Source organism: Mauremys reevesii, linkage group 2, assembly GCF_016161935.1.
Source record: "Mauremys reevesii isolate NIE-2019 linkage group 2, ASM1616193v1, whole genome shotgun sequence".
Lineage (NCBI taxonomy): Eukaryota > Metazoa > Chordata > Testudines > Geoemydidae > Mauremys > Mauremys reevesii.
In genome coordinates, this window is record NC_052624.1 from 177,588,508 (window position 1) to 177,610,280 (window position 21,773).

Here is a 21,773-nt window from a genome sequence, read left to right on the forward strand (position 1 = left end):
GCTTTTCAGCCAGGCTATTTAATTATAGACGTCAGATCAACAGGACAAGCTGCCATTGCTCATGCTAGGGGCAGGAAACTCCCCTAGTGACCTCTGCCAGCCTTTCATAGCCTCAGACCAGTTCCTAGTGGTCTAGTGTCCATGTCATCCGAGCCACCATCCAGAGTTGCCCCGTCACTGGCAGCCTTGGAGACCAAGGATTGAAAGAGCCACAAAGACTAACCAGGCTGGGTCGAGGCACGTGGGCTGGGGAAAGCTCACCCTGCTGCTGGCCAGGCTGGGCCTGCACTGGGAAAACTGGAGGATTCAGTCAGCAGAGGCTGCCCATGTGCCCCATTCACCAGAGCTACCGTCCATGGCTTCACCATAAGAACCAGAGGTCACTTGGGGAAAGGTCTCAACTTCCTCCCACCCCAGTTCCCTGCTGCCAAAAGCCTCCCAATGCCTCAGCTGGAGGGGCAGCGGGTGGCTGAGAGGATTGTGGGAAGCTGAGCTGCTTCCCCAGCTGGGTTTGGGAGTAGAACAGCTCTCATGGGGGGACTGAGAGGAATGGGGGCAGGAGCTTCACTCTACAATGGTGGGAGTGGGGTTGGAGGTGACTAGAGAGGGGACAAGAGTCCATCTGGGGGTTGGGTGGGGGAATCCATCCCTCAGACATGGGGAGGGCTGGGTGGAACTTTTCCTGGCTCCAGGTGCTGTTGATACCTCTCGTTGCCGAAGGGGTGTCCAAGTCTCTGACTAATCCTTTTTCCCTTGCAGCAGGAGGATGTTACTGACAAAGTGATGGCCCAGCTCTATTCCATCAGAATGATGCTTGTGCCAGATGTCCAAGGTGCTACAGGGCCTGTGCCCCATGGGACACCCTTAAAGGGCCCCTCCCCCACCTGTCCAGCAGCTCAGACGCCCTGCTGCAGATACTGCTCTGTCTCACTGTACATGGGGGTGAGGGGTTAGTGGGAGTGGAGATAGAGCCCACAGCACTGAGAAGCCATCTCCCTTGTGGGTGAAGCGGAGCCTGCCCTCTGCTCCCAAATCCCGTTTGTCTGGGCCATAGGTTCTCTCTACCCTCCTTTTTCTTGGCCTTGCCCTCTGTGCCCTCGCTCCTGCTCCCATCCATAGAACCAGGATTTATCATCAATAATCATTGCAGTCTGGGACTGGTGGCCTGACATGGAGCCCTTCCCCTGTGGTCACTACTCAAATGTTCCCATGGCCTCTGTCACCCATGAGCTCGTGAATGTCTGACCCACCCCAGGGACCTAATGCAACCACATTGTATCTGAACCCCTCCCAGCCATGAATGAAACTCCCCCCCCAAGCATCCTGGGGCAGGAAAGGATCCTCCCCATCTGACAGGTGGGGACTTAGACACAGAAAGGGCTGTGACCCAGGTCACACAAACCTGGGTGTAAATCTGGGAACTGCCCTGGATCCCAGGCTAGTGCCTTCCCCCAGGGACAGCTTCACTTTCCGCCCTTTACTCTCCACTCCTTCTAGGGAGTCTCTGAGTGTGAAATATACAGGAGCTAGGGATGGAGATGATGTCCTGGCACATATCTGGGGTGGGAGCTCCCCCAGCCCAGGGACAGAGACATTTTGTCATTGTGCTGTCCTTCTTTTATTCCTAGGAAGAGAGTCCCCAGGTGAGGATTCATGTGACTTGATCCTAGATCTGCAGGACTCCAGGTTGGCAGCGCCTGGGAGTACCAGGAAGTCATCTAGGGAACAAAGCAGATCCCTGCCGTTCTGCTGAGCCAGTCCCCGCCTTGTTCCTGGTTCCTGCCTCCATGCACCACTCTGCCCTCCAGTTCCTGGCTATTGACTCTGGCTTGACCCTCTACTCCAGTCTCTAACTGCTGACCTCGGCGTGACCCTTGGCTCTAGATGTTGGCTACGAACTCTGGCTCAGTATTGTCCTTGTCCTCCTCCAGCCCCACCACTAACCCAGTGCAGCCTTGTCTCCCCCTTCTGATCCTCCCCAGACACTTAGACTCTGACTACCCAGCTTCAAATTTCTATTTGAATCTGGACTCTGGCTTGATATTGACTTGGCTTATCTTTGGACTCTGACCACCCAGCTTTGACCTCTGGCCTGGACCTGGTCTCTGGCTCCAGTTCTGATTCTGGTTTGTCTATGGACTCTGATCTTGGTTTTGACCTCGCCCTGTCCCCGGGTCTTGATTCCAGCACCACCCTTCACCCAGGTCCAATCCTATGCCTAACTGTGACCTATGCTCCAACTACTAGACCTAATTATAGGAAGCAGCACCTGACACCAGGTGGTGCAATGTTTTGCAGAAAATAGGCCCTTTGCTAGTATGTGGCCCCTACGCAAGAAGGGACACATCACACCAGGTGTGAACAATGGCCTTGCTAACTGAGCCTGCCCCTGTGGTGCCTCTACCAGCATGGTTCAATGGAAATGACTGAACATGTAGGGGTTTCTTAACCAGCCTATGCCCCTGGACCTGCCCCACCCCTCAGGCTAAGGGGGAATTGGTAACTAGTTTATTGACCGGTGAGGTGCTAGATTGGGCCTCACTTCTACTCGAACCAAATTGTCTGGCAATAACACACTGGAGCACGTTCCTATGATTGGCTGAAGCTCTGCTGCCAAAATTCTAGCAGGCACATAGGCTGCTTGTATACCATGCAGTTCTGATGACCTGTGGCCAATGCTAAGTGGAACCAGGTGGCTCAGTTTTATCATTTCCACTGTGCACTGAGTGAAGTGTTCAAGGAGGAATTAGCCAAGCTAGAAACTCTCACAGGCCTGGACAGCTTCATTGATCTAGCCATCCACATTGAGAACTGCTATTGTGAGTGCAGGGAAGAAAAGAGAGGAGGGTGTTACACAGCCGCCTCACCCAGGTTCTGTACTAACACCCTTGAGCTCATCCCCTCAACCTATGCAGGTTGATGTGGTCCACTGACACTTGACCACTGAGAAGAGGGAGCGAAGTCAGCGCAATAACTTGTTCTTCTACTGTGGCAAGACAGGGCATGCACTCACTTCCGGCCTCTCATGGACCCCAGCCAGAAAAGTATCGGGAAACAAACAAGCCCAAGTTTTCATGGAAATCCAGCTGGGTCCACCAAGGCCCTTACCGCATCTCCAAGTTCCAGTTCAGTTGTGCATCTCCAGAGAAACATGACAGGGGCCATTGCATTGGGCACTTATTTATTCTGGGGTTGCAGACAATATCACAAATTTCGAGACAGCCCTAGGTCTGCATATCTTGTCCGGCAGAAGTCACATTGGATGTTGTGAAAATCATTGACAAGATCCTCTTGTCCTCAGGACTAGTGACTCAGGTGATGGTGCCCCTGAAAGTGGTAACCCAGGCACACAAAGAAATGCTGACATTCGCTGTGATATGTTCCCCACATTTCTGTGGGCTCACCTGGTTAGCATGACAGGACCCCCATGTTCTCTGGCAAACCCAGAAGACCAGCTTGCCGTCCAAGCGCTATTGGCAGGCCTGTCTCCATGGCAACAGCATCGAGTCCCTGGGCCCAGAGGCCCATTCCCAGACAGCAGTGAGTCCATCCCTGTATGTACCAGGGCTCACAGCAACTGGCTGTAGTGAACCGTTCTTTGGACTGACACCTCGCATTCCTGATTAGTACCAGAATTATTTGGACATTTTAAAAAAACGTGGACACTTTGTCTCTGCACTGAGAGCATGACTGCCCTATTGACATACAACTTGGGGCAACAGTTCCCTTTGGCCGTATTTACACAATGTGCGAACCAGAGCTGGTGGCTCTCTCGGTGTGTAATCAAGAAAAACAGTGTAAAGGGTTTATTCACCACTCAGCGTTTCCCACAGGGACCCCGTCCCTCTTTGGAAAGAAGAAAGGTGGGACTCTATGACTCTGTGTAGACTACCAGGCTCTGAACAAAATGGCAGTTTGGAACCACGGATTCAGTTTGGAACTCCCTGAATCAAATGGCCACATGGTACAACTGACAATCATAGATCAACTGACCGAGATGGCAGGCTTCATTCCCTGTGGCCGCGTACCTTTGGCTGAGAGAACAGATCAGCTCCAAATTTGCAAACCATGATGCCAATGACACCTTTTTTTGCTAACTATAAATTAACCCCTGATTTCATCCCACACTACCGATGGCCTCTCCAAACTTGCCAGATGACAACCTGGTTCAATGAAGCCACCACATTCAAGAAGAACTAAGGGGGCACCTAAAGGACACTAGGAAGAACTACAAATATTATGGAGACTGCCGATGACAGGAGGGGTCTTCTCAGTAGGGAAACTATTTGCTGAATGGAAGTACCGAGCCTTTGGCACTGACAAATTCCTAAGCCCCGTCTGTGGCAACAGTTTCTGCCCCATCCCCCTTCCTTGACCTTCTGATCCCATCCTCCTCCTCTGGCTGTAGAGAGCAAACTCTGGGTCCCTTCCCTCACCCTGGCACAATCCACCCCCAGAGTGTTCAAGCCCCTCGCCGACAATAGGACTGTGTTCCCCTCACCCCCTGTAGGGGAGGAAACTATTACCCCCATTTTAAAGGCAGGGAATGAGGTGATGAAGTGACCTCTCTGAGGTCACACCTAAACCTGGGGTAGATCTGGGAACTGGGCTGAGTTCCACTCTATTGCCTTCCCCACAGGGGCATAGTCACTTCCTCCCCTTCATTCTCCCCTCCCCTCTTGACCCTTCTTCTAAGGAGGTCTCTGAACAGGAAATGAGAAGGGCCTTCCTCCCCACTCTGTCTTCCAGGCTCTGGGATCTGTCCATGCCTCCTACATCAATGGAGCCTGCAGCTGGCCCAGCTTGGGAAGCCATGACCTCATCTGTCAAGTGAGAACAGCTGGTTCTCAGTGATGCTTAGATGGCAAATCACACACCTCTCACGGAGGTAGGAACCACTCACTCATCTCTGTGATTGCGGCTGTTGGGACAAAGATCAAGTTCCTGGTACATAGCCTGGCTGAGAGCATCCCTTATCCCTGGATCACAGCCCTGGGACTCAGACATTGTTCTCATTGTGCTGTGGTAATTTTATTCCTAGGAAAAGCATCTCCAAAGGAGGTGTAATGATCCTGGACTCTATTGCCTGCAAGAAGCTTCAGACTGGAGCTCCAGCAGATTCCCCTGAAGAACATTACCCTGTCTTCCTGTGGTCAGGGTAGGGCTCTCCGTCCATCGTGGAGGTTAAGACCAGATGAGAGCTGATGGATTGACTTTGATATGCCACGTCCTTGTGTGGATGAGGGAACTACATCACAGTGGAGGACACAGTAGCAGATGTACCACACATGGCCAGGAATGGGCTACACAACCTACAATGATAGGTAAGTATAACCATGGCCACCTATAATCACCACAGGCATTGGTGGGGATTGAACCAGGGACCTGTAGCACAAGCCCCTCTCACTCAAGCTAAAGTGGTCACTCTAGGAGTGTAGGAGAGCTACAGGGTCAGTCTGATGGAATGAATAGAAAGGGGAGCCTGAGCTGAGGTTGCTGGGCCCTTCCCAGTAGCAGGGGATGCTGTGGGAAGAAGTAGCAGTAAGATGGGAGTGGGGGGAGAGGAGGCGATGACTGAGGTGGAGATGTTGGCACAGAGGGGCATTTGTATAGGGAGCTTTTGAGGTGAGAAGAAGTCTGAACTGGACATGAAAAAATGACAGCCAGAGCCAGACTTGGGGAAGTGGGGAAGACAGCACCAGGAAAGGAAGATCATGTCAGCAGCTGCTGTTTGGATGGTCAGGAGGGGAAACTGGGGAAGTCACCAGAACATGATCCGGGGTCTTGTCAGTAGAAAGAGCCTGGATACACTATCAAAGAAATCAGCCCTGTTTTAACAGAAGAAGGGATAGAGATGGAGCGGTGAAGAGCTCCCCAAGACCTAGAAAGGAGGCAGATTGCGACTGTTCTGGTTCCAAGTCCTGTGCTTGGACCACACTCCCATGCAACAGTCCGTAAATTAATGTCCCACCTGAACAACAACCAGCCAGCGCATCCACATCCTGGCCTGGAGCAGAAAACTGAGGATCTTGCAAGAGCTTCCCCAGGTCAGTGTCAACCAAGACTGGTGGCCTATTGGAGAGTCTGTCTGACCCATTTGGGAAGCAGCCTCTTTGAAATGGCTGCTCCACGTAAGGGCATGGGGGTTGCAAAACCCCTCCAATGCACAGAGCTCTGACTAACAAGGCTTGTGTTTTGTCACTAGAGTCCTGATGGCAGAGACCAACCTGCTGCCCCTGTGGTCTGGGCCAGTGTTTTGCACTGAGGAACCGGTCCTTTCTTTGCAGGCTGCAGGGATCTGAAATCGTTTACAGCCCCTATTGTTGCTGTGCCCTGGAGAAGGTGTATTTATCTGGGGCTGAATTTGTGATACCAGGGCTAGATACTGCCGATCTTATTCACTGTTGTGACAGCTGTCAGTGGCAGTTCTGTGTGAATGAGGTCTGCAGGAATAGGCCTCATCTGAATGGGTGATCTCTTACCAAGACAGAACCTTGTGGGCTGGACTGTACCCTGTGTGTGCAATTCCACTGGCCAGTGGAGATGCACAAGAAGTTAGCTTTGGAAAGAAGGTTTGTCTAAACCTAATAGCTTTGAGAGGCTTGGGTGGAAGGTGCTAGAGATGAGGAGACACTAATTCATGACCCCTCCCAGCCTTCCAGGATTGGTCACTATTATCCCCATTACCTGGGGATCAGAGGGAAAGTGACTGGCTGTTAAGTTACACACAGCATCACTGACAGAAGCAGAAGCCAATCTCGGTACCAATACAGCTCCACCCACTAGACCACACACCCTTCCAGAGCCACAGAACCCAGGAGCCCTGACTCTCAGACCTGTACCTTACATCACAAGACCAAACCTCCTCCTGTCAAGGGAGCTGTAGAGGGGACCGTCTGCAGTGACTCTCCTCTCCCTACATTCCCACTGTCAGAGACCATTGCAATGGGTGACAAGTGAATGAGCAGAAAGCTCCCCAGTGGGAATTCTAGGGATGCACAGTTGGGTTTCATGGGGAAGGCCTCTGGGAGCCATTGACAGAGTGTTCCATTGAGGAGATTTTCCTTCTCTAACAAAGGGTTTCTCTTCCCTCAGATCATCGGCCACTTAGCAGAATGTGAGAGAGCCAAGTGGCGATGGGCTAGAGGAGTTACAAGAGTCACCATGGCTAAGACAACCCAGGTTAAGTTCCCTCCTTACTGCAAAGGGGATGTTGGCTTGGGGAATTGGTTGCTGGTGCCTGTGTCCATAGACAGAGATTGAGATGTTTTCATGAGGCAACTCAATGGTACATGTAGCTCCATCCAAACAAGTGGTGAATGTACGTTAAAGAGCAAAGCTGGGACATCTGCAGAGCTGCTGCAGTCAAGTGTCCACAGCGAGAAGAGAGATGACAGGAAACTCACTAAGATGGCTGGCAACAGTGCTGAGAAAAAGCAGTTTGGCAGCTAGTTCATTGGAAATAAATAGGAAATAAATATTGAGGGCTTTTTCCTGCCCAATGAAGTGTTTAAAATGTGTCTCTTTACTATTGCTCTAAACTTTAAACAATCTTTGTATAATTTAAGGCAGGGGATGTCTAAATGTAATAGGTCACTTTTAGGAGCATGAAGTATCCAGTTCAATCTCTAAGCACCTAATTCTACAACTTGAACTGAACCGAATAAATGCCTCAGGTGGTAGCAATAGTAAGCTCCCATCCTCTTTGTGAACTATCTGCAAGGGAGGCATTCAGTACATAGGGTCATAGAGCGGCACGATGTTCCCCTTGCAGAGCTGCCCGTTGACACTGCCCTGGTCGGGGAGTACATCAGGGTACCATGGACTGGGCAGGAGTAATATGCCTCCAAACCTGCACAGCCTGAGGATCCAGAGAGCTCTGGTCCTGATCCCAAAGCTTCCTCAGAGCAACGGAGGAGCCAGACTGCACCTGGACTCTCTCCCTCTCTCCCTGCCCCAGCAGCAGAGAAGAAGCTGTTTGCACAGATGGCAAGTGCCATCTCCCATGACACTGACATGTAGGCCACTGATGCATTTGTAGAGTCCTGGCTGAAGGCCACACACTCCTCTGGGCTCTGGGAAGAAGGAGGACTTATGCTGCAATAAATCTTTCATCTGCCAGCAAGCAACTTCTCTGCTCCTCTTGCTGGTTTCCAGCCCCCAGGAAGCACTGAGGGGTAAGAAGGCAGTGATACACCTGCCCCAAAGATGGGTGTGGGAAGAAGCAGAGCTAAAGGGTAATAGACAGCCATGCTATAGTATTCCCCCTAGATTCACTCCAACAACCACCTGGCTCCTTCCTGCCATAGGTCACACCACTTAGGTTCCTATTGTTGAGCCAGTTCCCCCACATCAAAGCTGCCTCTGAGTCGCTACAGGCTCTCCCACTGCCCTACTGTGAGAAGTTAAGGAATAAAGTCCTACCACCCCACAACTACTCAGGGGAATCCTCCCAGAGCAATCAGTGTAAGGCTTTATGGAGATTTGCAAACTGATAATTTTGCATAGTGTTGCAAGAAGCTGCACAACCCTGAGCAGCTCTGTGTTTGGAGCAACATTGATTTCCACATGGATTTCTGAGAGGAAATGCTGAGGACATGAGGGGAGGTCACTGTGGCCTGCAGGCCTTCCCCTGCTCCTATTCAGGTTCTGCTATGTCAGTGCTACAGAGTTGTGAGGGGAGGCTTGAGGGTTCAGATGGAGCATGCTGCAAAGCCAGAAATCTTGTGCTACTTCAGCTGCAGAGACATGGTCTTTCTCCCTCTACACCTGCCAATGGGGGGAAGCGTCTGACCCTGGGAGTTGCTCCCTGGCTACAGCTAACCCATCCTTGCCCTCAGTGCAATACTATGGTCTACTGTACACATCATGCCAGACACTGAACTTCAGCATGCTGTTAGCACTGTCTTGGGGTGATGGCCAAATATCAGTCATCAGCATTGCTCTTGTATACCCCTTTCATAGTGCACTGTGCCTGGGATGACTGAACCTTCCCTTCCCTCACCCCATAGGGGCTTGGCTCACAGAAACTCTCAGGGAATGGGTTCCCCCACCACAAGCCAGGGAGTGGAGCTAAGCTGCTGCATGGTTGTACTATAGCAGGGGTTGGCAACCTTTCAGAAGTGCTGTGCCAAGTCTTCATTTATTCACACTCTGATTTAAGGTTTCGCGTGCCAGTAATACATTTTAATGTTTTCAGAAGGTCACTTTCTAGACGTCTATAATATATAACTAAACTATTGTTGTATATAAAGTTAATAAGGTTTCAAAATGTTTAAGAAGCTTCATTTAAAATTAAATTAAAATGCAGAGCCCTCCGGACTGGTAGCCAGGATCCGGGCAGTGGGAGTGCCACTGAAAATCAGCTTGCGTGCCACCTTCGGCGCCTGTGCCATAGGTTGCCTACCCCTGTACTACAGCCTCAGAGCTGTTGTGACACCTTGCAGTGAGAGAGGGGGCTGTACCAATGGGGCAGCCTGACTCTCAGATGTGGGGGTGGGCATTGTAATCTAATGGTTGGAGAATAGTAGAGCAGCCAGGAGAGTGTTACACTAAACGTGCAAAAGGAGCATGCTAAGGGGTCAAATGTAGTTCAAACTCAGGGTGTTGTGAAGAGGTTAAATAGAGGTGGTAAAGAAATGTGTAGAGAAGAAACTGAATTGTTTATACACCAATACTAGGAGACTGGGGAATAAGCAAGTGGAATTAGACAGTCTCATTGATGAGGAAATTTGATATAAATTGGTATTATTGAAACCTGTTGGGATGATTTGCATGATTGGAATGTTAAAATCACTGGTTACAGAGGCAACCTTAATTCTGACATTTCCTAACTTTTGAGTGCTTGACTTTGCAACCTCAGTAATGTTTTTAATGTAGCTTTTTAATGTGTAGTTAATACAGAGAACTTAGAACTTTAGAAGGATGCTGGATTGTTGGCTGTGATACTGTGGTGGAATGCACACTGTAAAAATAGCCCATTTCCTAGAAGAACCATGCTCTCCCTAGTGACTTCCTGGTCCAAACTAACTGTAGCTAATTACTCACACAATGTGCCTTTCTGGGGCCTAGCCCTGTAAATTTGGTGGACCCAAGCAGCTGCAGCTGTAAAGTGGGTGTTTTACAACCAGGTGTTGCTTGCTGCATCTTCCTCTCTTTCCTCCAGTAAGTACTCTACACTCTGGTAATGCGTTCCCTTATTCCTGACGAGAATGGCACATTCTCATGTATCACCTGAGACTGAAATCAGTGGTAAATGTAGCTCCACAAGACATGTACAACACGGGTGAGTAATGGGGCTGCAGACTTCTCCATGCTGCTCCACCAATCTGCCTCAGGCCTGTTCTGGAGGGATGAACTCTTGGGTTAAGAGAATAGTTCAGTCTGTCTAAGGTATTTACATGGCCCTCATTACTGGAGTATTTGAGTGCTTCACAATCTTTAAAGTATTTCTCCTCACAACACTCCTGTGAGGAAGAAAAGTATTATCCCCATTTTACAGGTGAGGAACTGGTCACACAGGAAGTTTGTGGTGGTATAGGCATTGAACCCAGCTCTGCAAGCCCCAGGCTAGCATCCAACCATCCTCTCTCTCTATGTCCATTCAGTTCTTGGCCTCTCTGCTAAAACTGTCGGTGGAATCTGTGAGGAAAATGCTAGTTTTAGATTAGGGTATGTCTACACTACAAGAGTAGTTTGATTCAACTTAATTCGAATTTGTGGAATCGACCGTACAAAGTCGAATTTGTGTATCCACACTAAGGACACTAATTCGACTTTGTGAGTCCACACTAACGGGGTCAGCGTCGACTTTGGAAACGGTGCAGTGTGGGAAGCTATCCCACAGTTCCCGCAGTCCCCGCTGCCCATTGGAATGCTGGGTAGAGCCCCCAATGCCTGCTGGGGGAAAAAATGTGTCGAGGGTGGTTTTGGGTAACTGTCATCATTGAACCGTCAATCATGCCCTCCCTCCCTGAAAGCGCCTGCGGGCAATCTGTTCGTGCACTTTTCTGGTCAGTGACAGCGCGGACGCCACAGCACTACGAGCATGGAGCCCGCTGCAGTTATGGCCGTTTTCACCTCCTCGCACCTTATCGTCCACCTCTTCCACAGTCAGCTGCTGAGAAATCGGGCTACTTTTCAATGGTGCTGCAAGCACTGGTGGACCATAGGGGACGTTTTACCAACATCAACGTTCGGGTGGCCAGGCAAGGTTCATGACGCGCGTGTTTTCAGGAACTGTGGTCTGTTTAGACGCCTGCAGGAAGGTAGTTTCTTCCCGGACCACAAAATAACTGTTGGGGATGTGGAGATGCCTATAGTGATCCTTGGGGACCCAGCCTACCCACTAATGCCCTGGCTCATGAAGCCCTATACAGGCACCTTGGACAGCGACAAGGAACTCTTCAAGTACCAGCGATCAGCGTGACCTGTGACTGTTGAGTTTCTTTACAGAGAAGCTGAACCTGCCCCTGTTTCTTTACCCAGTTACTGTTGACTATCCTCTGCAGTTACATACCCTGTTCACCCCGTTTCCCCCACTTCCAACACACGTGTAAAAATAAAATACATGTTCCATTGTTACTTAACAAAGGTTTCTTTATTAATGACTTTGCGTTAAAGGGTTGAAACTGGGATGCAGACTGTGCTGGGTAGGGTGTGTGGTGATGTAAAGACCGCTTCTAAACTCGAGGAATGACAGGCTCCTGCTCCTAGAGTGGTCCGCAGTGCCGGACTGGTTGTTTCAATGGAGCCTGCCATCCCTCCTTTTTGGGACTCTGTGTGCGGGGGCTATGTGACCTTGCGGCGGGGGAGGACGGTTACAGATTCCCCTGCTGCGTGGCCCTGCGGTCCAGGACAAGGACCGCTGCATAAGATCTGTAACCGCCCTCCCCCGCTACAAAGTCACATACCCCGCCACCCACACAGAACCTGGAAACTACCTCCCATACCGACCAGGGTGCCTACTGACTGCACTGTGTGTGTGACCTGCTGCTGATCCTGCCCCCGTGTCTGTACCCTGGTAAAGGTGACTGCCCTATACAATTACCAACTCCCTTCCCCACCCCACTCCCCCTTCAAACACAGTCTTCTGTAAAAAAACATGACGGAAACAGTAATTAACAGCAAAGTATTTTTAATAATTAACTAGACAGTTAGGGGATGAAACTTGGATTGGGGCTTGGGTGAGTCAGGAAGGGAAGGACTTCTCAAAATTGAGGGTATGAGAGCTTTTGGGTAATTGAGCACTCTGCTGGGGTGCAGTGACAGTTTTCATGGCCCCTGGCGCCCCTCCTTCTGGTTATTTTGGGTGAGGGGGGTATGGGACTTTGTGGCGGGGGAGGGCGGTTGCAGATACACTGCAGGGGGGCTCTGTCCTCCTGCCTGCGGTCCTGCAGAACATCCACAAGGTGCCGGAGTATGTCCGTTTGCTCCCTCATTAGTCCAAGCAGCGTTTGAGTCGCCTGCTGGTCCTCTTGACGCCACCTGTCCTCCCGTTCGCTGTGTGAGCGCTGGTACTGAGAGAGGGTCTCCCTCCCGGGGCATTTCCTGCGTGGCTGGTCAGAGCATCCAAGCTCGGACTGCTGTCCAGAGCGTCAACAGAGTGGTGCACTATGGGATAGCTCCCAGAGCTACTAAGGTCGATTTCCGTCCACACCTAGCCTAATTCGACATGGCCATGTCGAATTTAGCGCTACTCCCCTCGTCGGGGAGGAGTACAGGAGTCGAACTAAAGAGCCCTCTATGTCAAATTAAATAGCTTCGTGGTGTGGACGGGTGCACGGTTAATTGGAATTAACGCTGCTAAATTCGAATTAAAGTCCTAGTGTGGACCAGGCCTTAGAAAATATCACTTACAAGATTTCTTATCCTGAAGAGCATGTTCTACCCTTTTTACCTTTCAGAGCTCATGTTAATATCACCTCTCATCTAAAATTAATCTGGACAGAATTTCCCAATTAAAGCATGAGTAGATTGCACAGATTTATTCAGCAAACAACTGTTCCTTTCAGTTGCTGCCTTGACTTCGCTGTCTAGTTGTAACAGCTGGCTGTTTATTTTTTTAAAAGGCGGTGATCCTATTTATAGGCAGCAGAACACAGGCATCCTTGTCTGTGCCTCTGCTGATCCAGTTTAATCTTTCTTGTTACAAAAGGAGTAACTGCATCAGCTAGTTTAGTGTCTCATAAAATTGATGTCTGGGAGTCTTGAAGTTTTTTTTTCTATTTCCATCACCATCTTGAAAGACAATAGAGAATGTTTTCAAGGGGGAGGGGCTACCTGTCTGAAATGGCCATGTTTTCAAGGGGGAGGGGCTACCTGTCTGAAAGCTGGGGGCAGTGGTTTTTGAGACCGTTCACCTCTGGGTTGGACTTTCACAGGGCTTAAAGTGATCTTAAAGGCACAAGTCTGCTAGTGACCGACCATAGCATTTCATTAAGTTGTTACAAAATACTTATGCTGAAACAATGTATTGAAATACACTGAAATGCTGTTGTGTCCTTTGAAGGAGGGCAGGGATATGTTTGATTTGTTTGTTTATTTTTTTGGAAAACCAGATGGCAGAGTAGGCATCAAGGTGGGAATGATCAGAATTTGGCAATTGGGGAGTATGACTGCATCATCCCATTTGACAACTCTCAGGAATGGGCCCAGCATGGCAAAAGTGCTGCATGTGACAGGTGCTCCTCCGTTGGCAGTTGACAGCGTAATGTTCAGGCTGTTATAAAGAGGATGGTTATCAGTTATTCTCCATATCCATTGGAGCTAAGACAAGAAGTAATGGGCATAATCTGAAGCAAGGGAGATCTATGAATACTGCATACAGATGTGGTCTCCTCATGTAAAAAAGATATACTGGCATTAGAAAAGGTTCAGAGAAGGACAACTAAAATGATTAGGGGTTTGGAACGGGTCCCATATGAGGAGAGATTAAAGAGGCTAGGACTTTTCATCTTGGAAAAGAGGAGACTAAGGGGGGATATGATAGAGGTATATAAAATCATGAGTGGTGTGGAGAAAATGATTAAGGAAAAGTTATTTACTTGTTCCCATAATATAAGAACTAGGGGCCACCAAATGAAATTAATGGGCAGCAGGTCTAAAACAAATAAAAGGAAGTTCTTCACACAGCACACAGTCAACCTGTGGAACTCCTTGCTTGAGGAGGTTGTGAAGGCTATGTCTACAACAGGGTTTAAAAGAGAACTAGATAAATTCATGGAGGTTAAGTCCATTAATGGCTATTAGCCAGGATGGGTAAGGAATGGTGTCCCTAGCCTTTGTTTGTCAGAGGGTGGAGATGGATGGCAGGGCACCTGGCATTGGCCACTGTCGGCAGACAGGATACTGGGTTGGATGGACCTTTGGTCTGACCCAATATGGCCATTCTTATGTTAGATATTAGGAAATTTTTTCTAACTATGAGGATAGTTAAGTACTGGAATAGGTTACCTGAGGAGGTTGTGGAATCCTTGTCATTGAAAGTTTTTAAGAACAAGTTAGACAAGCACCTGTCAGCGATGGCCTAGATACACTTACTGCTGCTGCATTGTGGGTGGAGCTGGACTAGATGACCTCTTGAGGTCCCTTCCAGATCTATGTTTCTATGATTCTATAAGTGCAATAAAGGATGCTACAGGGTGGTGGTAGTAAGTGAAATTAAATTAATACACCTCTACCCCGATATAACACGACCCGATATAACGCAAATTTGGATATAACCTGGTAAAGCAGCGCTACTGGGGAGGGGGCTGCGCGCTCTGGCGGATCAAAGCAAGTTCGATATAACGTCGTTTCACTGTAACACGGTAAGATTTTTTGGCTCCAGAGGACAGCGTTATATCGGGGTAGAGGTGTATGTTGGATGTGAAGAATTTGAGGGACTGTTTATTTTGGACATGACCCTAAGGTTGGGGAAAGGATCTTTTCAGTTGCAGAATAGCTTTTCCACGTGACAAAAAATACAGTACTCTAGGGCAGTGTTTCCCAAACTTGGGATGCCGCTTGTGTAGGGAAAGCTCCTGATGGGCCGGGCCAGTTTGTTTACTTGCCACATCTGTAGGTTCGGCCGATCGCGGCTCCCACTGGCCACAGTTCGCTGCTCCAGGCCAAGGGGAGCTGCTGGAAGCAGCGGTCAGTACATCACTTTCAGCAGCTCCCATTGGCCTGGAGCAGTGAACTGCAGCCAGTGGGAGCCGGGATCAGCCAGACCTGCGGATGTGGCAGGTAAAAAAACTGGCCCGGCCCGCCAGGGGCTTTCCCTACACAAGCAGCATCCCAGGTTTGGGAAACACTGCTCTAGGGCATATATTTTGTAACTGAAACATGGAATAAGGAAAATGGTAACAATTTATATTGTTTGACACGGGCAAGTGCACCTAAATTAATCCAGGCCCAGAAATTACCCTATTAGTCTGAAGTAAGAAGACAATCACAAGCAGTTATACTGTATAAGGAATAACTCACCTCACCTCTTCCTTGCCTCTATGCCAGCCTCTTGGCATAAAAACTCCTCCAGTATGTAATTTGGAAATAGCTGAAACCATGGGGCTGAAGGGCAGGAGAACATGAGGCTAAAGGGAAGGACAAAAGGTTTCTTTCTGCAGTTGAATGATGCACCTTCTAACTCTGAGTCTGAATATAGATTAGTTTAAAATAGCAACTAGAATGACAAAATGTTCACTTTACTCTGCAAAGCTGCTTTTCACAACACTGTCCTCAAGTGAATGTGGAAAATCTGCCAAGAAGATGTGTACGTGTTTTTAAACGAATTAAGCATTTGTATCTCACTTGTCTGTTTACACCTCTGCTAAAGTGGTGTGTACTGGTATAGTATTATATAAATCTGGATGTATTTCACATTCAGGCATACGTGCATAAATATTCATAAGCTAATTCATACATGAATAATTAACTTCCATTTATAGAATCCCAGTACATCACCCACTGCGCTTCACCTCATGCCTCTGAAGATCACATGAATACACTTTGGGCCAAATTCTGCATTGACTTACACTGTGTTACAGTCACAGTGGGCAAGACAGCACAAAATCTGGTCCCTCCTCTTACCTAATAGCCCCCTAAAAGGGTATAAAGTAAACCACAATTGCCAAAAAACATCCAGACAATGACTTCTGGCTGCCTGCTTGTTTTCAGCATCTTCTAATATATTGAAAACTACGCACAAAGATGAAGGAGTAAATTCCATTTGCTTGACATGACTCTTAGGAATATCTACACTGCAGCATGTGTAGACATGCCTGAGCTAGCTTTAATTCTAGCTAGCTTGAATGCTGATAGCAGGGAAGCTGCAGCAGCACAAGCTTCAGCGCAGATAGTACAAGCCTACTTGGTACCCGGGGTGGGGTGGCTAGCTCGTGCTGAAGTCCATGCTGCTGCAGCTTCACTGCTATTGGTACCCAAGATACCTAGATTAAAGCTAATTTGGTATGTCTATATATTGCAACAATACCATGTCATTGCAGTGTAGACATCCCTTTATTTAGTTGCGGGATCACTGGTGCTCAGACTCATGTCAGAGAGCTTGTGGAAATGCAGGATGCTGAGAGTGAATCTCAAGCAAGATCACACAGAAATATTTTACAAAATGTGTGGGTTTACACCAGGGGTGAAAGTAACTTTAAGGATTTACCAGTACTCTGGAGTCCTGAGCAGGGGGCGGGGCCTCAACTGGAAGGGGCAGGGCCTTTAAAGCCCCCGGCCCTTTAAATCAAGATTTAAAGGGCCTCGGGCTCCGGCTGCAGTCCTGGCAGCTGGGAGCCCCGTGCCCTTTAAATCACTGCTGGAGCTACCAGCTGCAGAGGTGGCTGGGAGCTCCGGGGCTTGGGGCCATTTAAAGAGCCCGGGGCTCCGGCTGCCACTACCACAGCGGAGCCCTGGGCCCTTTAAATTGCCAACGGAGCCCAGGGGGTCCCAGCTGCCGCTGCTACCCCAAGGCTCTGGTAGTGGGGCCCGGGACTCCTGCCACCGCTACCGCCCCAGACCCTTTAAATCTCTGCCGGCTCCGGCAGCAGGACTCTGGAGCAGATTTAAAGGGCCCAGAGCAGTAGTGGTGGCTGGAGCCCTGGGCCCTTTAAATTGCCACCAGAGCCCTGCTGCCGCTACCCCAGGGCTCTGGCAGCAGGGCTCGGGCAGCGATTTAAAGGGTCCAGGGATCCGGTCGCCACTACTGCCCCGAGCCCTTTAAATTGCCACCTGAGCCCTGCAGCCGGAGCCCTGGGGTAGCGGCAGCGGGGCTCTGGGCGGTGATTTAAAGGGCAAGGGGCTCCCAGCCACCACTACTGCAGCGGAGCCCTGGGCCCTTTAAATTGCCGCCTCGGGAAGCCAGTCTGGTACAGCGTACCAGCTCTTGCCAGTATGCCGTACCGGAGCGCACCAGCTTACTTTCACCTCTGCTTTACATACTTTTTTAGACAGCTTCCATTTACTTTAGTTCTGTTCTAGGGAAGGGGAAAAGTCTACCAGTGTTCCGCTTTATTTTGTGGCTGGGGAGCAGGGAGAGATGGGTGGTAGAGGGAACTGGAGGGTTGTTTCTTGCTAACATGGATTAGGGTAAGGAATTCAGGCCATATAACTAATTAAAGGGTGGCCCTGAGGGTGGAGAAGCTGGCAAGGCTAGACATTCTCCATGGCAGACCAACTTTTGTGGCACTCTGCCTCAGGCGCTCAGGGCAGTAATCAGGAAAAACGTCAGTGATGAGGGTGTTGTCACATATATTTTTTGTTTCATATTATTTGGGAGGACTTTAAAAAAATTGGAAAAGAGCAATAGAAGAGACTGGATCATCCTGGGAATGGGCCTGTACAAAGTTAACTCAGGAAACAGGATGGAAGTAGATTTAACGGACCCGCCCTTGGGCTGACAGCTAAAAGTGTGAGTCACTACTTCTGGAATTAAAGGAGACAATATCCCCTCACTGGCAGCTGCAGCAGACTAATTTAATCCCCATGTGCACTGGCCACTAGAGGGGAACAAAGACACATACTCTCCTAGAGTGGATTACGTAGGCATTATATAGATTGCTTACCCTGACCTGGAGATTAAAAAGAGCATTGTTGCTTTCAAAAACTGAAAGGAATGCAAAAGAAAACAAAAATGATGATTCTAGGATCCTGAATGTTCTGGGGTTGTTTCCAAAAAAAAAAGTGTTGTTGCCAGAACTTTTTGATCCCATCAGTATTATAGGATCTTCTGCTATGGAATCAATGTTTCCATTAATCCAATAGCCTGGTACCCACAATATGAGTACAGATGGTGTGGAAGGGAACACTGGATCCAATAGAAAATACATGTGAAGTATGAATTGCTGTGCCACTCCAGACTAACTGAACAGAGAACAAACAGCAATACAGGTTACCTGAGTTTATGCCTATTTAACCAGCTAAAATAAATGAAGGGCAACTTGTCCTCTTATCATAATGGGTTGATGATTATAATAATGAAGTTCAGTTTGTAGGCTCAGGCCTGAAGACCTTGGGGATCGTTAACTGAAAATAATGAGAAACAAAATATAAACCCACATTCCTCCCAAGAGCATAAACAACCAGACAGCAGAAATCTGCAATCGGTGGCATTAGAAAAGAAACCAAATAGAGTTGGGCCTTGCCTAGGAGGAAGTCACAAACGCACTGTGGTGTATTTCCAGAATGGAGGCATGCTAGAGTTGTGGGCTCTGCCATTTTTCCCCTTGTAATTCTAACATGGGGAAGTCAGCAGTTCCAACCCAATTAGTCTTAACACATTATGGAACAAGGCCAGCAAAGGTTCCCAGGCTTTGTGTGATCCTTTATTAATTAATAGTTTAATACAATCGGAGAGTTTAAGGCCAGAAGGAACCATCAGATCATGCAGCCTGACTTCCTGTATATCACAGGCCAACCACATCACCCGGCACCCACACGCCAAACCCAACAACTGAAATTAGACTGAAGCATTACAGCCCACAGGACACTACACCATTATGTGCCACAGACAGAGAATAGGAGGGACTTTGAGTCACTTGCTGAACATCAGGTAACCAAAGGTAGGAAGGATTTTTCTCTATTGCAGTCTACAGATTTTTAGTGTAATTTTGGTAGGGCTTTATTTATTAATGTTATTACAATAGCACTCAGAGGCCCCAGCTGAGACAGTACCCGGTTGTGCTGGGCACTGTACAAACACCTAATAAGAGACAGTCTCTGTGCTGAGAAATTTACAGTCTAAAGAGACAAGACAGAGAGACAGCAACAGACTGATTCCTGATTGCTAGGCCATGACCCTAGCCACTGATATGTACTAGAACAAGGCAAGTTCAGGACTGACGGGTTGCCCAGCACCTACGCTGACAGAGCTCAGGTGTGTCAGAGAGTTCCAGAAAGTGAGCATACAACAAGCACTTTTTACTGACAAATTCATACCGCGGCCTTGCTCTTCCAACAGGAGATGACTAATGCTATAGCAGATGTCCATTTAGACAATGAGGGAAGAAAGCAATAGTTTGCCAAAATGACAGGGAGAGAGGGACATCCATGGGACCAGGGCCGGCACCAGCGCAGGAAATAGGTGCTTGGGGCAGCCAATGGAAAGGGGTGGTACGTCCAGGTCTTTGGCGGCAATTCGGCGGTGGGTCCCTCAGCCCCTCTCGGAGGGAAGGACCAGCCACCGAATTGCCGCCAAAAATTGAAGTGGTGTGGTAGAGCTGCCGCCGAAGTGCTGCTGATCGCGGCTTTATCTTTTTTTTTTTTCTTCGCCGCTTGGGGCAGCAAAAGAGCTGGAGCTGGCCCTGCATGGGACACACTATTTTATATGGACTGACATGAACCCACATTCACAGACAAAAAACACCAAAGAAGTATCTTTGTGAACTGGGACTAGGTTGAACCGATTTATAATTGAATTAGACTCTGCTTCTGAAAAAGGGCCTCCATCCTAGTATGGAAATGCAAACCAGTTCATAGGGACCAAGTTCAGGCCCAATGAGCTACACCATCCTAGTGCGAACAAATAACCATACATGCTTTTTTATATGTTTATTGTGAGCCAGTCAGTACCTCCACCAGCAGATGGAGCTCTTTGACTATAGTGAAAACAGACACATAAGGTGCAATGCCAAGGCTGCTACACTTCACTTGCCTTTCAGGGGGGTAATGCACCTACCCCAATCTTTTCTGAAATAACGTATAAGCAGAATGGTCTGTCAACATTTTAGTGAGCCTTGGTTTGCAAAGCTGCTTGTTTTAATGTAGCTTCATTGATCACAGAAACACCATTATCACAGGTATTTTCACTTTAAACTTAATTGGAAAAAATTTCTGTGATTTTAATGAAAGATAACTTTCATTTTTTGATTTATTTAGCTTATTAGCTAATTTGGCTCACACACGGTGTACAAAATACCAGAGTTAAAAACCTATTTAACTTAACACAACATATTCTCCTCCTCCCACCTCTCCCAGCCGCCTTAGTACAATGGTTCAGAAGCACTGGAGTTCTATGGGTAACAAGTAAATTAGCATAGCATTTCTTTTCACACTGATCTCTCTTTATCAAAGTGATGGAAAAGCTGAATACTTACTTGGATAGATAAGTTCCTACCTACAGGCTACACTATGCAGCTTTAATAGATAATTACAGAATGTAGCAGGAAAAATTACTCTGCCTGGTATTGCAAATTGGAACAAGGTTTTATTATATTTTGATGTTTGTTCATTGATAATATCACATAATAATATGAATCCTCAAGGGGACAGCCCTCTAAATAGTAGGAAATAAAGATTTGTATAACTATAGCTTGGTATACGTCTGTCCAAGATGTAAAGTACCATAAACCCTCTCACTATATTTGCATCTGTTCTTTCAGGGAGGAAAAGGAATAAGAAGAGATTACTACTACTACATGGTTTAAAGGTAAAAATACAGGTAAAGTAAATTTTGGCCTACTTGGGCCTGATCCTGAAAAGTGCTGAACACTTGCAGTACATATTTAAGTTAATGGGATAATCTCTCAAGATCAGGTCCTTTGTATGACATTTACAGCTTAATGTTATAGGCCAAGAATCCTTATCAGCAACACTTTAAACTGAAGAAAAACTATTAGAGTTTACATCTCAAGATCTAAAATGAACCTTCTTCCCCATCATCCTATCTGCAGTAAGTATCATAATAATATTACACTAGCACCTCTTAAAAATATGCAGAATCCAAAACTTTTCATATGGCATTGATATTTTAAAAGTTTTAGGACATTTTGAATTAAAATCTGAAGGCTTGCCTTGGAGTTCACATAGTCTGAGGATTTCAGTGGTGATATTGCAAGACATCATACCGCAGTGGTGTCTACCCTTTTCAGCCTGAGCAACAAACACATTGCTTCAAAAAACTCAGTCAGCACTTTGGGGCACATTCTCTGTCCTGTTCTGTTCCCTTTGCACCACTTAAAGAGAAACCATCCACAAGTTGCCTACTGGGGAATACCCTGGCATGCAGGAGTTCACGCTGGACATAGAATTGGTATAGCCAACTCCTATGGTTCCCTTCCCACAGCTCTTTGTGCAGGGGACAGGGAATAGTGGAAAGCAGGAATAGCTAAAGTGTAGCATGCTCTGGCAAACCATACTCAGTAGGTGATCTTTTGGGGACCATAGCCAACTTGTGCAAACTGGAACTGCCCCTAGACTCCTAAACCTGATAAATGATCCACACACGTCGAACACACCACTGTCTTCACTGGGTCTCCACACAGGCTTAAATCTCCACATGTGGATTGCTT

General features: G+C 48.0%; 1 long non-coding RNA gene across 6 annotated transcripts; it reads left to right on the top strand.

The window, feature by feature from the left end:
* Positions 1-1,633: 1,633 nt before the first annotated feature.
* On the top strand, positions 1,634-21,154 carry LOC120399654. Of its 6 annotated transcripts, none has more exons than XR_005595281.1 (6): positions 1,634-6,047; positions 6,206-6,342; positions 7,096-7,182; positions 18,897-19,046; positions 20,865-20,923; positions 21,054-21,154. It is a non-coding gene; the product is annotated as an uncharacterized LOC120399654 (long non-coding RNA). The 6 variants fall into 6 exon arrangements; XR_005595279.1 differs by having other exon boundaries at positions 1,634-4,947; positions 5,042-6,342; XR_005595280.1 differs by having other exon boundaries at positions 1,634-4,888; positions 5,042-6,342.
* The last annotated feature ends 619 nt before the right edge of the window (positions 21,155-21,773 follow it).